Below are 22,045 nucleotides of genomic sequence, written 5' to 3' on the forward strand. Positions count from 1 at the left end.
TTGTCCGTGACGCTGTAATGGGGTGCCGGGGGTGCCTCGGGGGTTGTAGTCGTGGCCCCTTTTTCTATCAGGCTAACCCCGGCTCCGCCGTCACTATTGGGACAGGAGATGGCTTGGTGGGGCAGAGTGTGGTGGTACTGAGAATGTTGTCAGACGTAGGGAGACTCTGCAGATGGAGATCAGTTGAATCAGAAGACATATTTATTGCACGTATCTTCATAACAAAGGCAGCAATTTGTTAGCATCTATTCACACCTTCTGCTTGGGGAAAACTCTTCTGGTCGTATCCTCTCATGGGGCTGTGCCCGGCTACTCCACTTCACCTGGGCTCCCACTCTGGTTACCACAGACTTGACCCACCCAAACCTGTTTCACCACAGAGGACACTCTTTCTTTTCCTTCGCTAACTGTCCACCTAGCTTCCACACTCTGCCCCTGCTGTTCTTCTCTCCCGTCACGGACTCGACTGACTCAAAAACTTCCTTCCTTCCTCTATCACACTCTCTCCCTCCCCCTTCTGCTGCCGGCTCCTCCTTTCTCTTGCCCTGTTTCTATGGGGACAGCCGTCCCACCCGGCCACTAGGGGAACCCATCTATACAGTGCAATTACAGTAAAACATACACATTAACATTAACGGCTTTGTCTACCCCAGCGTGGGGTATCTTCAGGGGGGGAAACTGTGCCTCTTTGTAAGGGGTCCATCCACCCCTTACATTCCTCCCCTATTTTTGCCTTAGCCTCCCGGCAAGGCTCGCACCTGTGAAACACAAGCTTAGCAGCAAGGCAACCTTTAATAAAACGTTAAAACCCTCTAGGAAACATAAACAATCACTGAGCGCACGAGTTCTGCGCCCGGAGTCCCTCCAAGGGAGTGCCCGGTCTTTGTAGGCAGTTTGCCCGGAGGCCTCCAATAGGCACTCCCGGTCTTTGCTGGTCTTCTGCCCGGAGGCTTTCACAGCACTCCCGGTCTTTGCAGGCAGGGGAGCACGGATAATAAAAGTCTCCTTCAACATCACAGAGGGAGTCCTTGCCCAGTCCGGCATCAGGCTCCTTCCGGGCTCGGTAACTTAAACGTGGTTACAAACTTTAAACCTTCACCGGTTCCTCAACAATACCGGTTTTTAGCACAGATATGTCCCTCACCTCCGGTCGCTGGGATTCACACGGGGTGGTAAGCTCGTAGCCATTCGGCCCGCTGGGCCTTCACATAATCGGAAAGGGACTGACCTGGCAAGCGGCGCAGCCTCCGGAACGGTTCGTAGTTAACCGGTGTCTCCGATTCTTCTGGCTCCGGCTTTGGCCCCTCGGTTCCCGGCGGAGGTGACGGGGTAGCTGGACGGGACGGCTGTGGACTTCCGACGACGACCACCGGGTGTGTCACCATGCTTTGACGAATCGCCAATACCGCCGGCGTCTCCTTTTCCGGCTCAGCTATCAGTCCTGTAGTGACTTCTGGCGACACCGCCAGCATGTTTCTCGGCCGGTAGGCCTCAGCCAGCACCGGTCTCCGCTGTGTACGTCTCCGGCCCCGACACTCTTCTCATTCAATCTCTTGTTGCCATTGGGCGGCCTCTTGAGCAGTGGGTGTCCGGGTCACTCCTACGGCAAATAGGCCCCGGCATCCCACTTCTCTCCGAAATTTCACTTTTTCTCCCGGGTACAGGGTATACAGACGTTGGGGCAAGCCCTCAGTGTCCAGGTTAACCCGGTTATAGAAAAAATGATCCCCGGTCTCTTCGTCCTCTATGAATCCATAGCCCTCCGCCTGATTGAATTTGACCACGGTGCCAACGGTGCATTGCCGGTCAAACTCTTCGCTAAGGGGACCGGCCATCATCTCACGGTCCACGGTCTCGGCCAGCAACCTCTCTTGCACCGGATCGGTTTCAGGCGGTGGGGACTGTCATCGGGTCAGGGGCGCCGGTTTTACCGGCTCCCAGAAGAATCCCCACTCATCTTCCTCTAACTCCCGGGCATGCTGCTCTCCCGGGGCCGGAACTTCTGTGGGGGCTGGGGGACCCACCTTGTCGGGTGTAACCACCTCCGGACTCTGGAGAGGTGTTCCCAGCATTTCGCTTCCCGGCTGTAGTAGTGTCTTGTAGGTGGCCCGGACTTCCATAGATGTCTCGCCGGTCACGGCATCCCAGGAAGTGACCCACGTTACTTTTGCGGGCCGCTCCGGACCTCCTGGCACAGCCGGTAATTTAATGGTAAGGGCTTCTTCAGCTGCAGTCTGACTCGGGCGTCCTCTCCCCAGGCTGGTTGCCACCAGTGCGCCCGCTGCAGCTCGCTGCTTCATCTGAGTCTCCATCTCACTTAAGGTCAGTTGTGGAGTTTGCGTCTCTTGCAGCTCCTCTCGTAATGGCGCCAGGGACGGTGGAGATGCTGGGGAAGGTGGAGGCGGGCCGTCTTTTCCCGCTCTTGTATACACTCCACCCCCAGTCTCACACATCAAATCGACCCAGCACAGGCGACGCCTCTTCTTTTCTGTAACGCCGCCCTCTTCACATGTCTTCAGCAACATCTTGGGACCAGCACCTCCCCTCTTTGGGCGGCGCACTCTGTACTTCTTTTTCTTCGTCGGCCAACTCAGGTTTTTTCGTTTGGCGCCAATTCTTCGCGCGCTCACTGTGTTCGTGAAGATGGCGGCCATTTTAGTACCGTCCCGTGCCTGGTCCAACGCCTTAGGCACCACTTGGTCTTCACATTCGGGGACCGGGACACCCTGCAGATAATCCGGATCCTGCCGACTACGCCACATGTAACGGGGTGCCGGGGTTGCCTCAGGGGTTGTAGTCGTGGCCCCTTTTTCTATCAGGCTAACCCCCGGCTCCGCCGTCACTATTGGGACAGGAGATGGCTTGGTGGGGCAGAGTGTGGTGGTACTGAGAATGTTGTCAGACGTAGGGAGACTCTGCAGACGGAGATCAGTTGAATCAGAAGACATATTTATTGCACGTATCTTCATAACAAAAGCAGCAATTTGATAGCATCGATTCACACCTTCTGCTGGGGGAAAACTCTTCTGGTCGTATCCTCTCATGGGGCTGTGCCCGGCTACTCCACTTCACCTGGGCTCCCACTCCGGCTACCACAGACTTGACCCACCCAAATCTGTTTCACCACAGAGGACACTCTTTCTTTTCCTTCGCTAACTGTCCACCTAGCTTCCACATTCTGCCCCCGCTGTTCTTCTCTCCCGTCCCGGACTCGACTGACTCAAAAACTTCCTTCCTTCCTCTACCACACTCTCTCCCTCCCCCTTCTGCTGCCGGCTCCTCCTTTCTCTTGCCTTGTTTCTATGGGGACAGTCGTCCCACCCGGCCACTAGGGGAACCCATCTATACAGTGCAATTACAGTAAAACATACACATTAACATTAACGGCTTTGTCTACCCCAGCGTGGGGTATCTTCAGGGGGGGAAAACTGTGCCTCTTTGTAAGGGGTCCGTCCACCCCTTACAATGCCACCCACGGTTGTGGTGATTGTGTGGACACCACCGCTGCTCTGTATGGGGATCCCGGGAGCGATGACAGGGAGCAGCAAAGTTGTTGGTTCTCCCCTCCGTGGGTAGGGGGTAGTTGTCCCGGGGCCCAGTGATGAGGTGGGTGATGAGGGATGGCGGGGCCGGTGCAGGGCTTGGTGGGGTGCAGGGACGCGGGGGCAGCGCTGTGCCTCACGGCACTGTGGTACTCACTCAGCCTGAGACGGGGACACAGTTCTCGGTAAAACACACGGCTGGAAAGACGGTTCCCACGGACGGCTGCACTTGCTTTTCCCCACTAATTGATGGTGACAGTCCCTTTTCCTGCACCTAAGATGATGATGGTAGCGATGGGTTCTCACCGGTAACCCGCTCCCCGACTTGGATATGGGCCGGAGGAGCCCTACTTTGCCCGCAGGCGCTGGCCCTGAGAAACTGGTGCCTTGGCGGTGGCGATGTCTCTCTCTAACGGTTGGACTGTTGCCTTCAATCGGGACTTGGTTGTTGGGAGACCCAGAGGTCCCCTTCACTGACGGATTTGGCAAATTCACGGCGACTCCTAGCCTTGCCGGGATCCGAAAGGCCCCTGCCAATGGTGCTGACTGATCTTCATATACCGCTCCGGTACCGCCGGGCCACCACCCGTCCACGGTCCTTTCGGCAACCTACAAGCAGCCTCCCCTGCAGACAGTCACCGCCGTCTGCTGACCTTGCTGTCTCAGCCCGGGGCACACACCCGGACCAACTTCAGGCTTTCAACTGTCACTTTTTCTTCCACCTTACTCCTCTCTCTTGCTCCTTTTCCACTTCACTTCTACTTCACTCACTGCTCTCTCCTTCACTTCCCTAACTGTTCTGCCTGGTTTTCCCGCCTCCAGGGCTGTGAACTCCTTGGTGGGCGGAGCCAACCGCCTGGCCCACCCCCTGGTGTAGACATCAGCCCCTGGAGAAAGGCAACAAGGATTTTTGTGTAGCTTTGGTGTACCTATCTGGGGTGTAGGGTGTGGTGGTGTTCTGACCTGTGACCCCTGGCTTGCCCAGGGCGTCACATTCCCCCTTAGCAAAATGCAGACCGTCCGCGGGCTGCCCGTCCAACACCGGTTTTATTTTCTGAAAAGATATAAAAACATGACATACAAATAAAATAACTTCATCCCACATCGGGAGGTTCATTTCTTAAACGTTACGCAACATTAAAACGGTTGCTGCTGCCGCTCTCTCCCACCCAAGTAACCTGGCCCTGATGCTGCTCCTAAAACCCAGGCAGCACCCCTTGACCCCAGTCCTGAACCAAGTCACCCGAGCGGGATCTGTCCTTCCCCTCCAGAGGGTAGCCACCGGTTCCTGTGGTGGCTGGGCCCCAGCCTGCTTCACTGCGGGCCCTCCCTCCAACCTGCCTCTCCGGAGGCGGTAACGGTAGCTGCAAAAACATTTTTATTTACAAGCCACTAACGTTTGTGGTTGCCCTGCAAGTTCTCGGGCTTGTCCATAGGAGTTTCTATGCAGCTAGATGGTCCCCACGGGGACAACGGTGCCGGCAACGACCGGTTTCAATCACATGGCTAATCAGGTCAATCTTCGGTTATTATTCTCATTTTCACAACTTTTCAAACTTTTAAACACACATACTTTCTTCCCCCCCCCTCTTTTTTTTTTAAAGAACGGTTTCCCTGTACCTAAGTGGGGGCCTACCTAGGTTGGGACGGGTGGACCTCCGGGGTCCGGTGTCAGTGGGGCTAGGCAGTGGGGCAGAGGGAACAATCAGTTCCTCCTCCCTGCTATCGTGTGGGGCAGGCGGAGGCATAGGGGAGCTGGGCGCCGGTTCATCCCTGGGCACTGGCACTGGTTCTGGCTCACGGTTGACCGCCTCCATCACTTCTTCATCCACAGGTTGTGGGAACAGTATCACTGGAAGAATCACCGCGCCGTTCTGTGTGGGCCAGTCTGCTGGGAAGTCACCCATCACAGTGTGGATCACCTCTTTTGCCTTCTCTGCTGGTGGAGGAACCGGTACTTCAGCCGTTGCCCTCAATGCTGGTGGGCACCTCTTCAGATGGTCCCGGGAAACCGTGGCCAACGTGCCCCCTTGGTCACGACTGATCTGGTAGGCCTTCCCATCTTCCCATCCTGTGGGCTGTATGACGTATGGGGTTTGTTCCCATTGATCATCCAGCTTGTGGGTCTTCCTCTTCCGCTTTAACACCACATCTCCAGGCTGGAAAGGGCCTGCAGACGCCTTCTGATTGAAGCGCCGCTCCTGTTGTTCTCGACTCCGACTTAAATTCTTCTCCACATACTCCTGAATCTGTCGGTACTGCGCCCTCCGCCGGGTGTCCCATTCAGCCGTCGAGGGGAGTGTCTCTGGGGCTTCCAGTCCCATTTCCAGGTCCACCGGCAGTCGGCCGGGCTGAGCCCTCATCAGATATGCTAGGGTGCACTTCGTTGAGCTAGACGGGATATTGTTGTACATATCGACCAAGTCAGGTAGCTTCTCCGGCCACAGGTTCCGCTCTTCTAGCGGCAACGTCTTCAGGAGGCCAAGGACCAAATGGTTCATCTTCTCACACATACCATTGGTCTGGGCATGGTAAGGCGTGGTCCGGATCTTCTTGCAGCCGTACAGCTGACAGAACTCATGGAACACCTCCGCTTCAAAGGCTGGGCCTTGGTCAGTAAGCACCTACTCAGGGTATCCATGGGGTCGACAGAAGTAAGCTTGGAACGCTCTAGCGGCGGTACGGCCGGTTAGGTCTTTGACCGGGACAACCACCATGAACCGGGAGTAATGATCTACTATGTTCAGAGCGTAAGTGTACCCACTTCGGCTGGGGGTGAGCTTTACATGGTCCAAGGCGACCAGCTCCAGCGGTTGATGTGTAATGATCGGGCGTAGGGGCGCCTTCTGGCTAGCTTCGTCCTTCCTCCTCAGCGTACAAGGACCACACTCTCGACACCAGGCCTCCACAGACTCCCGCATCCCACTCCAATAAAACCGCTCCCTCAACAGCATCTCCAGCTTCTTCCATCCGAAGTGTCCGGCACCATCTTGGTATACCTGCAGAACAGTGGGTACATAAGCTTGGGGAATAACCAACTGGCGGATTTTCTCATGAGTCTTCGGGTTGATCAGCTCACGATACAACTTCCCTTGATGTAGATACAGCCGGGTCCGTTCCTTCCACAAGCGTTGGGCTTCAGCTGGGGTGGCAGGGTCCATCCCAGCAGCGCCTTGCTCCACCAGGGTCTTGACTAGGCGGACAGCGGGCGCCTGATTTTGAGCTTCCTGCCACTCCTGACTGGGCAGCGGATCCAGGTTCACCCGTTGTTGGTGGACATGTACCTTCTCAGTTGGTGGCTGGTGAAATGTAGGCAACTCGATCTCTTCGAGGTCGTCATCCTCGCACCCTCCTTCTGACAAGTGGGGCATCCGAGAGAGTGCATCAGCATTAATGTTGACACGACCGGCCCTGTATTTGATTGTGAAGTCATAGTTGGCTAGCCTGGCCACCCACCGCTGCTCCAACGCGCCCAACTTGGCCGTGTCCAGGTGAGTCAACGGATTGTTATCCGTGAAAGCGGTGAATTTTGCTGCGGCCAAGTAGTGGCGGAACCGCTCGGTGATAGCCCATACCAGTGCCAGGAGCTCGAGCTTGAAAGAGCTGTAGTTCTCAGGGTTCTTTTCAGTCGGCCGGAGTTTTTGGCTAGCATAGGCAATCACTTTCTCCTTTCCGTCCTGGACCTGGGACAGGACTGCCCCCAAACCCACATTGCTGGCGTTTGTGTAGAGGATGAATGGGCAGCCGTAGTCAGGGTACGCTAGGACCTCTTCTCCAGTCAAGCCCGCTTTCAGCTGGCGGAAGGATTCCTCATGCCTGTCTTCCCACACCAGTGGGGCTCCGATGGGTCTACCACCTTTGGTCTGTCCCACGAGGAGGTCTTGCATGGGGGCAGCCATCTTCGTGTACTCCTTGATGAAGTGCCGGTAGTACCCCACCAGACCCAAAAACTGCCTTACTTCCCTCACGGTGGTTGGTCTTGGCCAGTCCTGGATGGCAGTGATCTTCTCAGGGTCGGGGGCAACACCTTCCGCACTCACCACATGCCCCAGGTACTGCACTCTGGGTTTCAGCAGGTGACACTTAGAGGGCTTCAACTTCATCCCGTATTTGGCAAGGTACGCCAACACCTCGGCTAGGTGGGCGATGGGCTTCATACGTCTGAGATGGGCTTCATACGTCTGAGAGTACACGATCACATCATCCAGGTATAATAGGATGGTCTCGAAGTTTAGGTGTCCCAGACAGCACTCCATCAGCCGTTGGAAGGTTCCAGGGGCATTACACAGCCCAAACGGCATACTATTGAATTCACAGAGCCCCATTGGGGTGGTGAAGGCGGTTTTCTCCCGGTCCTCCGGGGCCACTGCCACTCGCCAGTACCCACTGGTGAGGTCAAGGGTAGAGAAGTAATTTGCGGTTCTCAGTGCGGCCAAAGACTCTTCACGGGGCAGTGGGTAGGCATCTTTATGCGTTATCTGATTCATCTTCCGGTAGTCCACACACATCCGCATGGTGCCATCCTTCTTCTTGACCAGTACCAACGGAGCGGCCCAGGGACTGCAGCTGTCCCGAATAACCCCTGCCTCTTTCATGTTCCTCAACATATCTTTGGCACACTGGTAATGCGCAGGGGGAATAGGCCTGTACCTCTCTTTGATAGGGGGGTGCTAACCGGTGGGGATGTGGTGTTGGACCCCTTTGATCTGCCCAAAGTCTAGTGGATGTTTGCTGAAAACTTGCTCATACTCCCGCACCACCCTGTATACCCCTGCTTTGTGATGTGTAGGGGTATCGTCAGTGCCCACGTGTAGCTGTTGGTGCCACTCCTTTAACTCCCCTTGGGGCGGGGGAGTGCTGGTAGTAGGTGGGGAAACTGGGGGAGTTGCCTCGTGGATGGTGTGGGGATCCAGGGTGAGCAGCTTGGCAAGGGTGGCATATCGGGGAAGCCTGACTTCTTCCTCCCCACATTTCAGTACCCTCACGGGCACTCTCCCCTTCTTTACGTCTACCACCCCTCGGGCGGCCATTACAGTGGGCCAGTGCTCGGAGGGTATGGGCTCCATCATGGCAGGGTAGTCACGCCCCTGAGGCCCTACTGCTGCTCTACACCAAATCATCATCTCACTCCTAGGGGGCACAATCAATGGAGCAACATCCATCACTCTCACTTCACCAATCTCTCCTCCTGTTGAGTTTACATGCTGGCGGTACATCAAGGCTCGGATCTCACGCTGCACAGCTCTCTGTTGGCTCCCCGCCGCCGTCGCGGCCAGCTGTTGCAGTAGGGCCAACACATCACCCATACAGTGCTCCATCACATTGGTTTCTAGCACTATCTTCGGGTTATGATCACTGGGTTCATTCATGACCACAATCATACCCTGGTGTTGCAGTTCAGCTCACCCCACTGTCATAGCCACCTGTTTATACCCCACTTGGGTCAATGGGAGTCCATTAGCAGCAATCAGTGTTATACTAGTATCTGGGGGTGCCAGCTCGTCTATCCCCCAATACCGCTGGTACAATGTGTATGGTATGGTGGTTACCTGTGATCCAGTGTCCAAGAGAGCCATCACCGGTATGCCGTCCACAGCCACGGGTATGATGGGCCAGGTCCCGATATACCGGTCCCGCCAGTCTGGGGGGCCACGGGGTTCTACTCCTGAGGATTGGCCCGAGGCCCCAGGGGTTGCTCGTTTAACGGGCACTGTCGGAAGTAATGGCCAGGCTTACTGCACTTGTAACAGGTTGGAGGTCTGTTCCGCGAGTTGTTAGCACTTCTCCGCTGCATCCAGGGAACATCCTCAGGGCTGTCGGCAAGCTGTATCTTTGCTGGAGGCTGGGATCTGGTCAAAGGTTGGAGTGCAGCGAGGATCTTGGCGAGATCTCCGTCCATGCGGCGGACCTGGGCTGCCAGTTCTTCCATCGTGCTGCTTGGGGCTGTAGGTATTGTAGAGGTTGGTAGGGCAGGGGCCACCACGACAGGGACCGTCTCAATGGGCCACGGGGCTGGCTCCAAGATGTGTGAAGCTGGGGGTTGCAGTGCTTTAATGGCCCGTTCCTTTAGCACAGCAAAGTCCACATCAGGGTGTTCTAGGGCCCACAGCCGGAGTTGTTTGCGATCCTCAGGGGACCTCATCCCCTGCACAAATTGCTCTACTAACAACTTGTTGCTGTCCGCCTCATTGATAGTGTCCACCCGCTTTAGTGTGCGGAGGGCGGTTTGCAAAAGTAAAGCATAGTCCCGAATGCTATCCACAGACCGTTGCCGGCACTGGTAAAACTGCATCCTCAGCTCAGCTTCGGTACGGGTCTCAAAGGCAGTCTGTAGCTTCTCAAAGATGGTGGCTACAGAGAACTGGTTCCCCTCAGCCCAAGTCTCCGCCTTCTGCTCAGCCGCGCCGGTTAGCTGGCCCAGCACTACCGCTGCACGTTGTTTATCAGTCAGGGGGTACAATTCCAGAAGTGGATTAAGCTTTTTCCGGAAGACCTGTAAAGCATCAGGAGAACGGCATCACCTGAGCGAGAGCGGGGACCGCGGCACCTCCTGCCAACACGGCCGGGACCTGGGCAGGCCCATTCCCATCCACGGGTGCCACTGCGGCTGCAACCACCGCTCCTCCAGCGGCTCCGTCGGGCGCAGACATCTTGTTTCCGTCCCCATTAGCCTCTTTCCGGCCCCTCCTCTATCGGTGCGGGGTTTTGGCCTTCGCGCCTCCGCTACTCGAGAAGACGCTCGAGCGGGAACTCTTCGCGCCAAAGATGGCGGCTTCTGAAATTTTCTGGCCGGACACCTCCGGCGGTAAGAAGGCGCACCTCTACCAGACGGCAGAGCGGTAAGATCCTGTTCGTGACGCCAAGTTGTCGCGGGTGGAGGAGGGGACGCCACGCTCCCACTGCTCGGGTCCGGCTGCCGCTGCTGCTGTGGCCTGCTGCTGCTCGGTGGCTCGAGCGATGGGCCGGATCCCGGGGACTCGAGCGGCGCTACTCGCCTGTGAGTGAAAAGGGGATTGGTTTTTGGAATTGTTTATTGTCCGTGACGCCACCCACGGTTGTGGTGATTGTGTGGACACCACCGCTGCTCTGTATGGGGATCCCGGGAGCGATGACAGGGAGCAGCAAAGTTGTTGGTTCTCCCCTCCGTGGGTAGGGGGTAGTTGTCCCGGGGCCCAGTGATGAGGTGGGTGATGAGGGATGGCGGGGCCGGTGCAGGGCTTGGTGGGGTGCAGGGACGCGGGGGCAGCGCTGTGCCTCACGGCACTGTGGTACTCACTCAGCCTGAGACGGGGACACAGTTCTCGGTAAAACACACGGCTGGAAAGACGGTTCCCACGGACGGCTGCACTTGCTTTTCCCCAGTAATTGACGGTGACAGTCCCTTTTCCTGCAACTAAGATGATGATGGTAGCGATGGGTTCTCACCGGTAACCCGCTCCCCGACTTGGATATGGGCCGGAGGAGCCCTACTTTGCCCGCAGGCGCTGGCCCTGAGAAACTGGTGCCTTGGCGGTGGCGATGTCTCTCTCTAATGGTTGGAATGTTGCCTTCAATCGGGACTTGGTTGTTGGTAGACCCAGAGGTCCCCTTCACTGACGGATTTGGAAAATTCACGGCGACTCCTAGCCTTGCCGGGATCCGAAAGGCCACTGCCAATGGTGCTGACTGATCTTCGTATACCGCTCCGGTACCGCCGGGCCACCACCCGTCCACGGTCCTTTCGGCAACCTCCAAGCAGCCTCTCCTGCAGACAGTCACCGCCGTCTGCTGACCTTGCTGTCTCCGCCTGGGGCAGACACCCGGACCAACTTCAGGCTTTCAACTGTCACTTTTTCTTCCACCTTACTCCTCTCTCTTGCTCCTTTTCCACTTCACTTCTACTTCACTCACTGCTCTCTCCTTCACTTCCCTAACTGTTCTGCCTGGTTTTCCCGCCTCCAGGGCTGTGAACTCCTCGGTGGGCAGAGCCAACCGCCTGGCCCACCCCCTGGTGTGGACATCAGCCCCTGGAGAAAAGCAACAAGGATTTTTGTGTAGCTTTGGTGTACCTATCTGGGGTGTAGGGTGTGGTGGTGTTCTGACCTGTGACCCCTGGCTTACCCAGGGCGTCACATAATTGCCTAGTCTAATGGACTGTGTTGACAATGAGTTTCCATTGGATTGATAGGCCAGGTACTGTCTTTTGCTTTTGTTTGGCCATGTTGTGTGCGCAGTCACTAGGATTATGTGAATTAATATAGAATCAGTTTCCCACTTCTCTGTGTTGGTGTAGTGGTAGGCACTTTGCTTTGGCTGCAAGAGGTTGTGGGTTGGACTCTGAGGCAAGGCCCATAGACTTTGAGTGGCTGCATGTAATTGCCTAGTCTAAGGGACTGTGTTGCCTACGAGTTTCCAATGGATTGACAGGCCAGGTACTGTCTTGTGCTTTTGTTTGGCCATGTGGTGTGCGCAGTCACTAGGATTATGTGAATTAATGTAAAATCAGTTTTCTACTTCACTGTGTTGGTGTAGTGGTAGGCTTTTTGCTTGGGCTGCAAAAGGTTGTGGGTTGTGTACTAGGCAATTACAAAAAGCAAAAGATTGTACCGGGCTTATCAATCCAATGGAAACTCATAGGTATCACAGTCCATTGGACTAGGCAATTACATGCAGCCATACAAAGGCCATGGGCCTTGCCTCAGAGTCAAACCCACAAACTCTAGCAGCCTAAGCAAAGAGCATAACACTACACCAACACAGAGAAGTGGGAAGTAGACTCTACATTAATTCACATAATCCTTGTGACTATAGATGAGTGATCCGGTCCCGGTTCGGCTCGAGTTCGGTTCACCGAACAGAGGTCTCGTTCAAGTTCAGTTCGACGAACCGCATAGGAACAATGGCAGGCAATCACAAACACAGAAAAACACCTAGAAAACACCCTCAAAGGTGTCCAAAAGATGACAAACAACTCACAACACAACACAAACACATGGGAAAGTGACAAAGACATATGCTCATGCGAAAACAAAAGAGCTGGACAAGGAAAAAGAGGAGGACACACAGATATATGAGTATATGCAAGGAAACATCGATGCCATTACTGTGCAACTTGAGCACTGCTCATTTTAGGCTTCCAATCTGGATAAATTGCCTGAGCTTGCCACGTACGCCTTGGGATCTTGTCGTGTCCTGCAGCCAGCGTTCTCTCGGAACCTGTCTTCAGTGCTGCTGGGGGTCTGCTGGCAGATAAGCACACGTGTCTGTCCACTGACAATGTGGACATGGCTCTCAGAGGACTTTTCTTCCCCTGGGTCAGCCAGGGGAGGCGAAAGGCATGCGTTTTTTTGAGAGTGCTTCATCCAAAGCATCTTTTTCTTTTTCAAAAGGGGGGTCAACTGATGCCAGTCAAGTGGGGTGTGTGTGGCCCAATTAGTGGCAACAAGAGAGACTGTGGATGTAGTCCCCTTGCTGTGTTTTACATGATTTTCAAAGGGCATGACATGCCTAAGAGGTTGAGTTTCATCATCTGCAACTTGTTGGCAACAGAAAGGCTGCCTTTACACACTTTTGAGACCGAGGATTTTCGAGACCTTATGCCCATTGCAGTGCCCCAAGAGCCAATGGCCAGTCGTCACTCCTTCTCCAAGAAAGGCGTGCCCGCGCTACCACAGCAGGTCGCACACAACCTCACCGATTCCTTGAGAAACTCTGTGTGTGACAGGGTGCATTTCACCACAGATACTTGGACCAGTAAGCATGGACAGGGGAGTTACATGTTGCTGACTGGGCACTGGGTACGGAGTACAAATTGATTGAGTGGACTACGTTGGTGACTTAACAGCCGTGTGCGGCAATGATGCAAACCTGTCTGCGGCCCTTCGTCAGGGCAATGTGACACACGTGCCATGTATGGCTCACGTGTTAAATCTTATTCTCCAGCAATTTTTAAAATACCATCCCGGCCTACATGGCCTTGTGCAGCGGGCACGCTGCTATGTGCTCACTTTCATCCTTCGCACCCAGCAGCTCAACAACTTTCATCGCTCCTGAAGTCTTAGGGTCTGGCGGTTAAACGCCGGAAATGCGATGTTCCGACATGCAGGAATTGGAATCTGCACATGTTGCAGCGTCTGTGGCAGCACCGCAGAGCCCTGCTGAAATACAGTATGACGTATACCCTGGGCTAACTTGATCCAGAGGTGGTGCAGATCACGCTGCTGGAGTGGTGTCAGATCAAGGACCTATGCACCCTTCTACACAGTTTACAAATGTCGACGAAGATGTTTAGTACTGGCGATGCCATTCTCAGCGTGACAATTCTGGTCATCTACAAGATGGAGCACACTGTAAGCATTATTCGGAGTCAGGTGTTGGTCCAAGAGGAAGGGGAGGAAGTACAGGAGGAGTCATATGCAGAAGGGATAATAAGATCTACAAGGTCCAGACGGTGAGCGGCACCTAGGCGGAATTCAAGGGACGGTGGGGGAGAGGGATTAACAAGGGCGCATAGTATCAGCAAAAATTGTTGAGGAAGGTGCAGGAGCCCATGAAGAAATGGAGGACGAACTGGCGATGGGCATGGAAGACTCAGCAGATGAGTGAGAGCTTGCTCACATTTTGGTTGTGCGAGGTTGGGGGGAGAGGGCAGAGGAAGGAGGCACGATTCTCACCTCTCTGCCACCAACACACCAAGGACTTGGTCCTCCTGGATGCACAAGACACATGAGCGCCTTCTTGCTGCACTACCTACAACATGACCCTCAGATTGTACGAATTCGAAGTAATGCTAACTACTGGGTTGCCACACTGTTAGATCCCTGGTACAAGACAAAATTTGGCGAAATAATTCCTGCCATAGAAAGGGACGCACGTATACAGGAGTATCTGCAGAAGGTGGTACGGATTCTTAGATCTGCTTTTCCAGTAAACACCAGTGCTGCACAGAGTGAATCTCTACGCTTTGTCATGGATAGGAGGAAATGGTCTTTTACTTGTCCACATCTGAGGGACCGAGGGCTGGCTGCTGTGCTGAGATGGCATTGAGTACGGTGTCCCTGCAGAGTTGCACTTTTGGTCATATACCAAATGAGTTGAAAAAGGACAGATGCTGGTGGAAAGGGGAACAGTTGTGTTGGAAAGGGGAAAAAAGTTTTTGTCCGTGGGTTTGGTGGTTAAGCAAAAGTAACATTTGATGAAGAAACACCATCTGTTACGGTGGGACTGGCAGATTTGGATAAGGTGGTATATACTATATTACCGCTATATAACGAAAATTAATAAGAAAAGAAAGAGAAAGGTATATATCCCCATCAGCAGTCAATGTCCACCGTGCTCCCAGATGGAAAAGGAGAGGTTGGCAACTGGAAGGTTAGGTGGAGGATACAGATCTGTGTGGCTATGAAACTAATAGTTGCCTGAACCGAGTTAGACGCCACTCGGATCTGGAGACTGGGAGCCCTGTTAGCGTCACAGGGTCCACACGCCCACCCAGCCCAGGAACTCCCTGTTAACATCACAGGGGCCATTCAGAACGCTGACCGTGTGCATTGGGGCCACACCTGTGGACAGCAGGCGCATCAGCAGCAGCAGGCCTGTTAATGCCACTGGGCTGCACAAGCAGGACTTGTAGTACAGGAGCTGGTTTTAACCGTTCTGCGTTACCAACTGTGGTGGCGGCCTGCATCGATGCCCTATCCCTGCCTACCTCTGGTCTAAAGCCGCAATGGGTTCAACACATGGAGGTGTGCTCTTTCGGAGCATAATAGAAGACTGCGCACCTCCTTGTTGGCTCAAGGGTGGACCACAATGCACCTCCTGGAGACAAAAGCAGAGTGACACGTCATGAGTGGCATAACTAGCGTCCTATTTGGCACCGCAACTTCAATAATGACCTGATGGCTGCCACGACACAAACACCTCACCAGTGATCGTCTGACAATCAATAATGAGGAGACAAGTCATAGGGGCGGGCCTCTGCAAGCCATTTGGGAGTGTCCTGGCCACATCGTCAGGACACCTGATGCCCTGTGGTCTATATGGGCCCCCCACATCAGGGGCAGAGCCAAAGAGTTCATTACCGGACCTAGTCTCTGATGCATTAAGTGCCTGAGCATGCTCAGTAGCATGAAATACAGTCTCTGAAAAAAGACTATCAGCTTTAGCATGGTGTCTAGGCACAAAACAGGACTTAGACCCGGCACGGAATGCAAGTACCCGTGCAAAGAGGCTTTTCGCACTAAGTGTGGGAGCATGCGCTGTATCCCGAAATGAAGACTTAGCCTCAGGAATGGCACAGTCAGGCTGAGCATACTCACTAGGCGAAACACTGTAGTTAGGCTGCGGCTGGGGTAAATTGGCACACGCATGCGCACTAGCTGCCTCTCCACACTTAGACGTGGAGGAGAAATTGCTCTTCGGGTGTGGACTTGGAGATGCTGTCTATGAACAGAAGGAAAAGCTAAAGGAAGCCTCACTTTCTATCCGTCCGAATGATCAAATGCAGCAAGGAATTCCCTGAGTTTGCTATAAAATTAGCGTAGCAAAATGTGCATGAGGGTGTCATGCAGAGGTGCTGCAAATAGATTTGCACCAGTGGGACACAAATGGAAGTCCAACAGTCACTTCTTGTACGCCACTAAATGGCAGCATTTTTTGCTATCATTATAGCTTATTAAAAACAGAGCAGGAGGGTGTCCTGCACAGGTGCTAGAAATAACTTGGCACCAGTGGGACAATAATGGAAGTCCAACAGCCACGTTTAGGATGCCACTAAGTTCACTCAGTGTTTGCTAGTATAATGGCTTAGTAACAATGAGTTTGAGTGTGCAATGCAGGTAGACGTGCTGCAAATATCTTTGCACTAGTGTGACAATACAGAAGTCCAACAGCCACTTTTAGGATGCCACTAAGTTCACTCAGTGTTTGCTAGTATAATGGCTTAGTAACAATGAGTTTGAGTGTGCAATGCAGGCAGACGTGCTGCAAATATCTTTGCACTAGTGGGACAATACAGAAGTCCAACAGCCACGTTTAGGATGCCACTAAGTTCACTCAGTGTTTGCTAGTATAATGGCTTAGTAACAATGAGTTTGAGTGTGCAATGCAGGCAGACGTGCTGCAAATATCTTTGCACTAGTGGGACAATACAGAAGTCCAACAGCCACTTTTAGGATGCCACTAAGTTCAATCAGTGTTTGGTATTATAATGGCTTAGTAACAATGAGTTTGAGTGTGCAATGCAGGCAGACGTGCTGCAAATATCTTTGCACTAGTGGGACAATACAGAAGTCCAACAGCCACATTTAGGATGCCACTAAGTTCACTCAGTGTTTGCTAGTATAATGGCTTAGTAACAATGAGTTTGAGTGTGCAATGCAGGCAGACGTGCTGCAAATATCTTTGCACTACTGGGACTATACAGAAGTCCAACAGTCACTTTTAGGATTCCACTAAGTTCACTCAGTGTTTGCTAGTATAATGGCTTAGTAACAATGAGTTTGAGTGTGCAATGCAGGCAGACGTGCTGCAAATATCTTTGCACTAGTGGGACAATACAGAAGTCCAACAGCCCCGTTTAGGATGCCACTAAGTTCACTCAGTGTTTGCTAGTATAATGGCTTAGTAACAATGAGTTTGAGTGTGCAATGCAGGTAGACGTGCTGCAAATATCTTTGCACTAGTGGGACAATACAGAAGTCCAACAGCCACGTTTAGGATGCCACTAAGTTCACTCAGTGTTTGCTAGTATAATGGCTTTGTAACAATGAGTTTGAGTGTGCAATGGAGGCAGACGTGCTGCAAATATCTTTGCACTAGTGGGACAAAACAGAAGTCCAACAGCCACGTTTAGGATGCCACTAAGTTCACTCAGTGTTTGCTAGTATAATGGCTTAGTAACAATGAGCTTGAGTGTGCAAAGGGCAGGAGGGTACAGTGGCAGGGTTATGGGTCTGGGTAGAGGAAAGGAAGCCTGCCTTTCTATCCCTCCTAATGGGGAAATGCTGCAAGGAAATCCCTGACCTTAGCTACACAGACGCTGTCATCTTGTTTTGCTGTTAAACTCTATTTGAAACTCTGTCACCTATGGCTCTGACCCTGCCGGTATGAGCCCTTAAAAGGACTGATAGAAACTTCTATCCCTATTCTGTACAGCGCTGTGTATAGAGCGTACACAGCAGTATCGGAGATAGGAGCTGCGCCAGCGGTGTCTGACACCAAGGACGCAGAAGGCAGATAATGGCGTGCTGGAGGAAAATGTCCGTTTTTATATTGCAGGGACATGTGACATGGACATCTGTCACGCTCCCCGGTTCCTCTGCCATGCTCCCCGGCTCCCCTGCCTTGCTCACCGGCTCCCCTGCCACACTTCCCCGCTCTCAGGTTACGCTCCGCCGCTCCCGTGCCAGGCTTCCCGGTCCCCCGCTCCACAGCCTTCATGCCCCATCAACTGCGGTCCCCAGGCAGCCCGGTCCCCGCTCCCGGCGCCCATCGGTAACGCTGAGCCAGCTCGGCACTCCTGCCTCCTGTGCACCGCTCCCTGCTCTGGCTTCTGGCACCCGGGCCTCGCGCATGCGCATTAGGGCGCGTGCGCGGTCATTGACCCTCTCTTAAAGGGCGAGTGTCCTCCAACAGGATATTGAAGAATCAGGTACAGGGTATATAGGGGGATCCTTTCTAAGTGGGCGGGGCCTGTTCTTCGTGTTTGCTAAGCTAGGAGTCAGGTCTCCTTGTGTCTTGTGCCATACTTACCTATCTGTCTTGTAGAGTCGCCCCTGTCTCGCCAACCGGTCCTGACGACTCCCGAACCCCGAACGGTGACTGCCTGCCATCCCATCAGTCCCTACCATCTCCGATCCCTGGATCCGTGTGGTGACCCAGCTCCTCGCTCCGTTGGTTCCGGATTCTGCCTGATGTCATCTCGGCCTCCGAACCTGAGCTCCGTCACCCGGACTACCTTCAGAGACTCCGTGGTTCCAGGGACTTCTTCACTCCACTCCTCTGAACGGACTGTCCTGCTACCTGTAGTGCTCCGGCTACCGGGCACCTTGCCCTCGGTGAGGTGTTCAGCCCAGTGGATCCACCTCCTGGGCCTACCCGTCCTCTTGGTCCTAACAGTAAGAACAGGCCATGGATCCCGCCGAAGCACTAGCGGCCCAGCTGGGCAACTTGCAGCAGGAACTCGGACGACAGCGCGAGACCCAGTCCCGCATGCTGGCCTTCATGTCCTCGGTGGATACCCGCCTGAACACGCTGCAAGCAACTGCCACGTCCCTGGCATCTCAGGCTTCAACAGCACAGGCCACGGCCACGGCCACAGTTCTCGTGGCGGCTACCTCGGAAGCTTCTAAACTCCGCTTGGCCTCTCCACCCCGCTATGCCGGAGATCCCAAGACCTGCAGAGGATTCTTAAATCAGTGCTCCCTCCACTTTAAGCTGCTTCCGCACCTGTTTGCCTCCTACCAAGCCAAGGTGGCGTTTGTGATGTCCCATCTGGAGGGTGAGGCACTGGCCTGGATGAACCCCTTGTGGGAGAAGGAGGACCCTGTAACTGTGAACATCCAGGACTTCCTTTAGGCGTTTAGAACCACCTTTGACGAACCCGGACGTGCCGCCGCATCCGTCTCATCACTCCTCAGGCTACGTCAGGGGACCCTGACGGTGGGGCAGTATGCCATCCGCTTTCGCACCTTGGCCTCAGAATTGGGGTGGAACAATGAACCCCTCACCGCCGCCTTCTGGGAAGGACTCTCCAGTCGTATTAAGGACGAGCTGGCAGGCCGCGATGTTCCTTCCACACTGGATGCCCTAATTGCATTAGCCACCCGCGTGGACCTCAGATTCCAGGAACGATCCAAAGAGGTGTCCCGCGAGAGACGTCCGATACGGCATTCCTCTCCTCCGCAGAAGCCCGTCGTACCTCAGTCGGCATCGTCTGGCGTCTCTGTCCACGAACCTATGCAGATTGACCGTCTGAGGCAGTCCAAACAACGCCGAGCAGAACGGCTCGCTAAGGGTCTCTGCTTCTACTGCGGAGAGGGCACACACCTGCTACGTTCCTGTCCAGAGAGGCCGGGAAACTCCAAAGCCTAGGGTTCGAAGGAGAGGCCACACTATGTGCTGGGACTCTCTCAGACCCGGTTATGTGGACCGTTCAAGTGACAACGGGAGAGACGCGGTTCACGGCCGAGGCGTACCTCGACTCCGGGGCAGCAGGCAATTTCATCCAGCAGGCCACGGTGGACAAGTACCAGGTGCCGGTTACTCCACTCGACAAACCCCTCGTGATTGCCTCTGTAGATGGGAGACCCCTCTCTCACACAATCTCGTGGATCACCAAGCCAGTAGGACTACGTATCAGTGCCCTGCACACTGAGAACATCACTCTCTACGTCCTCCCACACATGTCTCATCAAATCCTGCTGGGACTCCCCTGGTTACGGACACACGAACCGTCGGTCAGCTGGCGTACTGGTGACATTACCCGATGGGGCTCCTCTTGCCACGAGAACTGCCTTAAATCCATACAGCCCATCCGACGACCTCCGGTTCCGGAGTCCCTACCAGGACTGCCTTCGGCCTACTGGTCCTACGCGGACGTCTTTGATAAAAAGGAGTCAGAGGTACTGCCGCCACATCGTCCTTACGACTGTGCCATCGACCTACTCCCGAGAACTACACCACCTTGAGGACGGATATATCCTTTGTCTCCTGCTGAAACAAGGGCCATGTCTGCCTACATCACTGAGAACCTGGCAAGGGGATTCATCCGGAGATCCTCCTCTCCTGCCGGAGCAGGCTTCTTCTTCGTTAAGAAGAAAGAGGGTGACCTACGCCCATGCATTGACTACCGGGGATTAAACCAAATCACCGTAAAAAATAAATACCCCCTGCCGCTCATCCCCGAATTGTTTGATGGGCTTAGAGGAGCTCGTGTGTTTACCAAGTTGGATCTTCGGGGTGCCTACAACCTGGTCCGCATCCGCTCTGGGGACGAATGGAAGACCGCATTCAATACTCGCGATGGGCACTACGAATACTGTGTGATGCCCTTCGGTCTGTGTAACGCACCAGCAGTCTTTCAGGAATTGGTGAACAACGTGTTCCGGGACCTTCTCTACGTCTGTGTGGTGGTGTATCTTGATGACATCCTGGTCTTCTCTCCGGACCTCCAGACCCACAGAGAGAACGTGCAGCTGGTACTACAAAGACTGAGAGAGAATCGTCTGTACGCCAAGTACGAGAAGTGTGTCTTCGAGCAGTCCTCTCTTCCCTTCCTGGGTTACATAATCTCCGATATCGGTCTGCAGATGGACCCAGAGAAGGTCTCTTCCATTCTCAACTGGCCCCCTCCTTCCGGACTGAAGGCAATCCAACGGTTTCTTGGATTTGCGAACTATTACCGTCAGTTCATCCCTCACTTCTCTGCCCTGACTGCGCCTCTCTCCGCCTTGACCAAGAAGGGGGCTAATCCAAAGGACTGGTCACCTGCGGCCGACGCCGCGTTTTGCTCCCTGAAACAGGCGTTTGCTTCCTCTCCTGTGCTCCACCGTCCTGAGTTAAACCGACAGTTCACCTTGGAGGTGGATGCCTCCTCCTCGGGAGCCGGAGCAGTGCTCATGCAGAAGTCCTCCTCTGGGAAGATGGTTACTTGTGGTTTCTACTCCAAGAGCTTCTCAGCGCCTGAACGCAACTACACCATCGGTGACCGAGAGCTATTAGCAGTCAAGCTGGCTCTGGAGGAGTGGCGCTACCTTCTGGAGGGAGCAGTGTACCCCGTGATCATTTACACGGACCACAAGAACCTGGAATACCTGCGGTCTGCTCAGCGACTGAACCCACGACAAGCCAGGTGGTCCTTGTTCTTTGCCAGGTTCGATTTTCAGCTCCATTTTCGGCCCGCGGATAAGAATGTGCGAGCAGATGCCTTGTGCAGGTCATTCGTGCCCATGGAACAGGAGGAGGAGACATCCCAGCCCATCATCTGCCCAAGTAAAATCATTCCGGTGGCCCCTGTCACCTTGGCCCAGATACCGCCCGGGAAGACCTATGTCTCTGAGACTGACAGACAAAAAGTGTTGCATTGGGGTCATGCCTCGAGAATAGCCGGGCATGCTGGTCAGAAGAGAACATGGAGTACAATTGTACGTCACTACTGGTGGCCATCCCTTCGCACGGACGTCGCATCCTTTGTCTCAGCCTGCTCCTCTTGTGCCCGGAACAAGACGCCCAAACACCTGCCATATGGTCGCCTTCTGCCTCTGCCAATTCCCTCCGTTCCGTGGCAACACATTGCTATGGACTTTATTACAGACTTACCCTTGTCCGCCGGACACACAGTCATATGGGTCGTGGTGGATCGGTTCTCCAAAATGGCTCATTTCGTCCCTATGGCTGGATTGCCCTCTGCCCAGGAACTCGCTGACGCCTACATACAGCACATCTTCCGATTGCATGGCTTTCCATCACACATTGTGTCCGACAGAGGAGCTCAGTTTACCTCCCGCTTCTGGAGGGCCCTCTGC

This window comes from Anomaloglossus baeobatrachus, chromosome 1, assembly GCF_048569485.1.
Source record: "Anomaloglossus baeobatrachus isolate aAnoBae1 chromosome 1, aAnoBae1.hap1, whole genome shotgun sequence".
Classification (NCBI taxonomy): Eukaryota; Metazoa; Chordata; class Amphibia; order Anura; family Aromobatidae; genus Anomaloglossus; species Anomaloglossus baeobatrachus.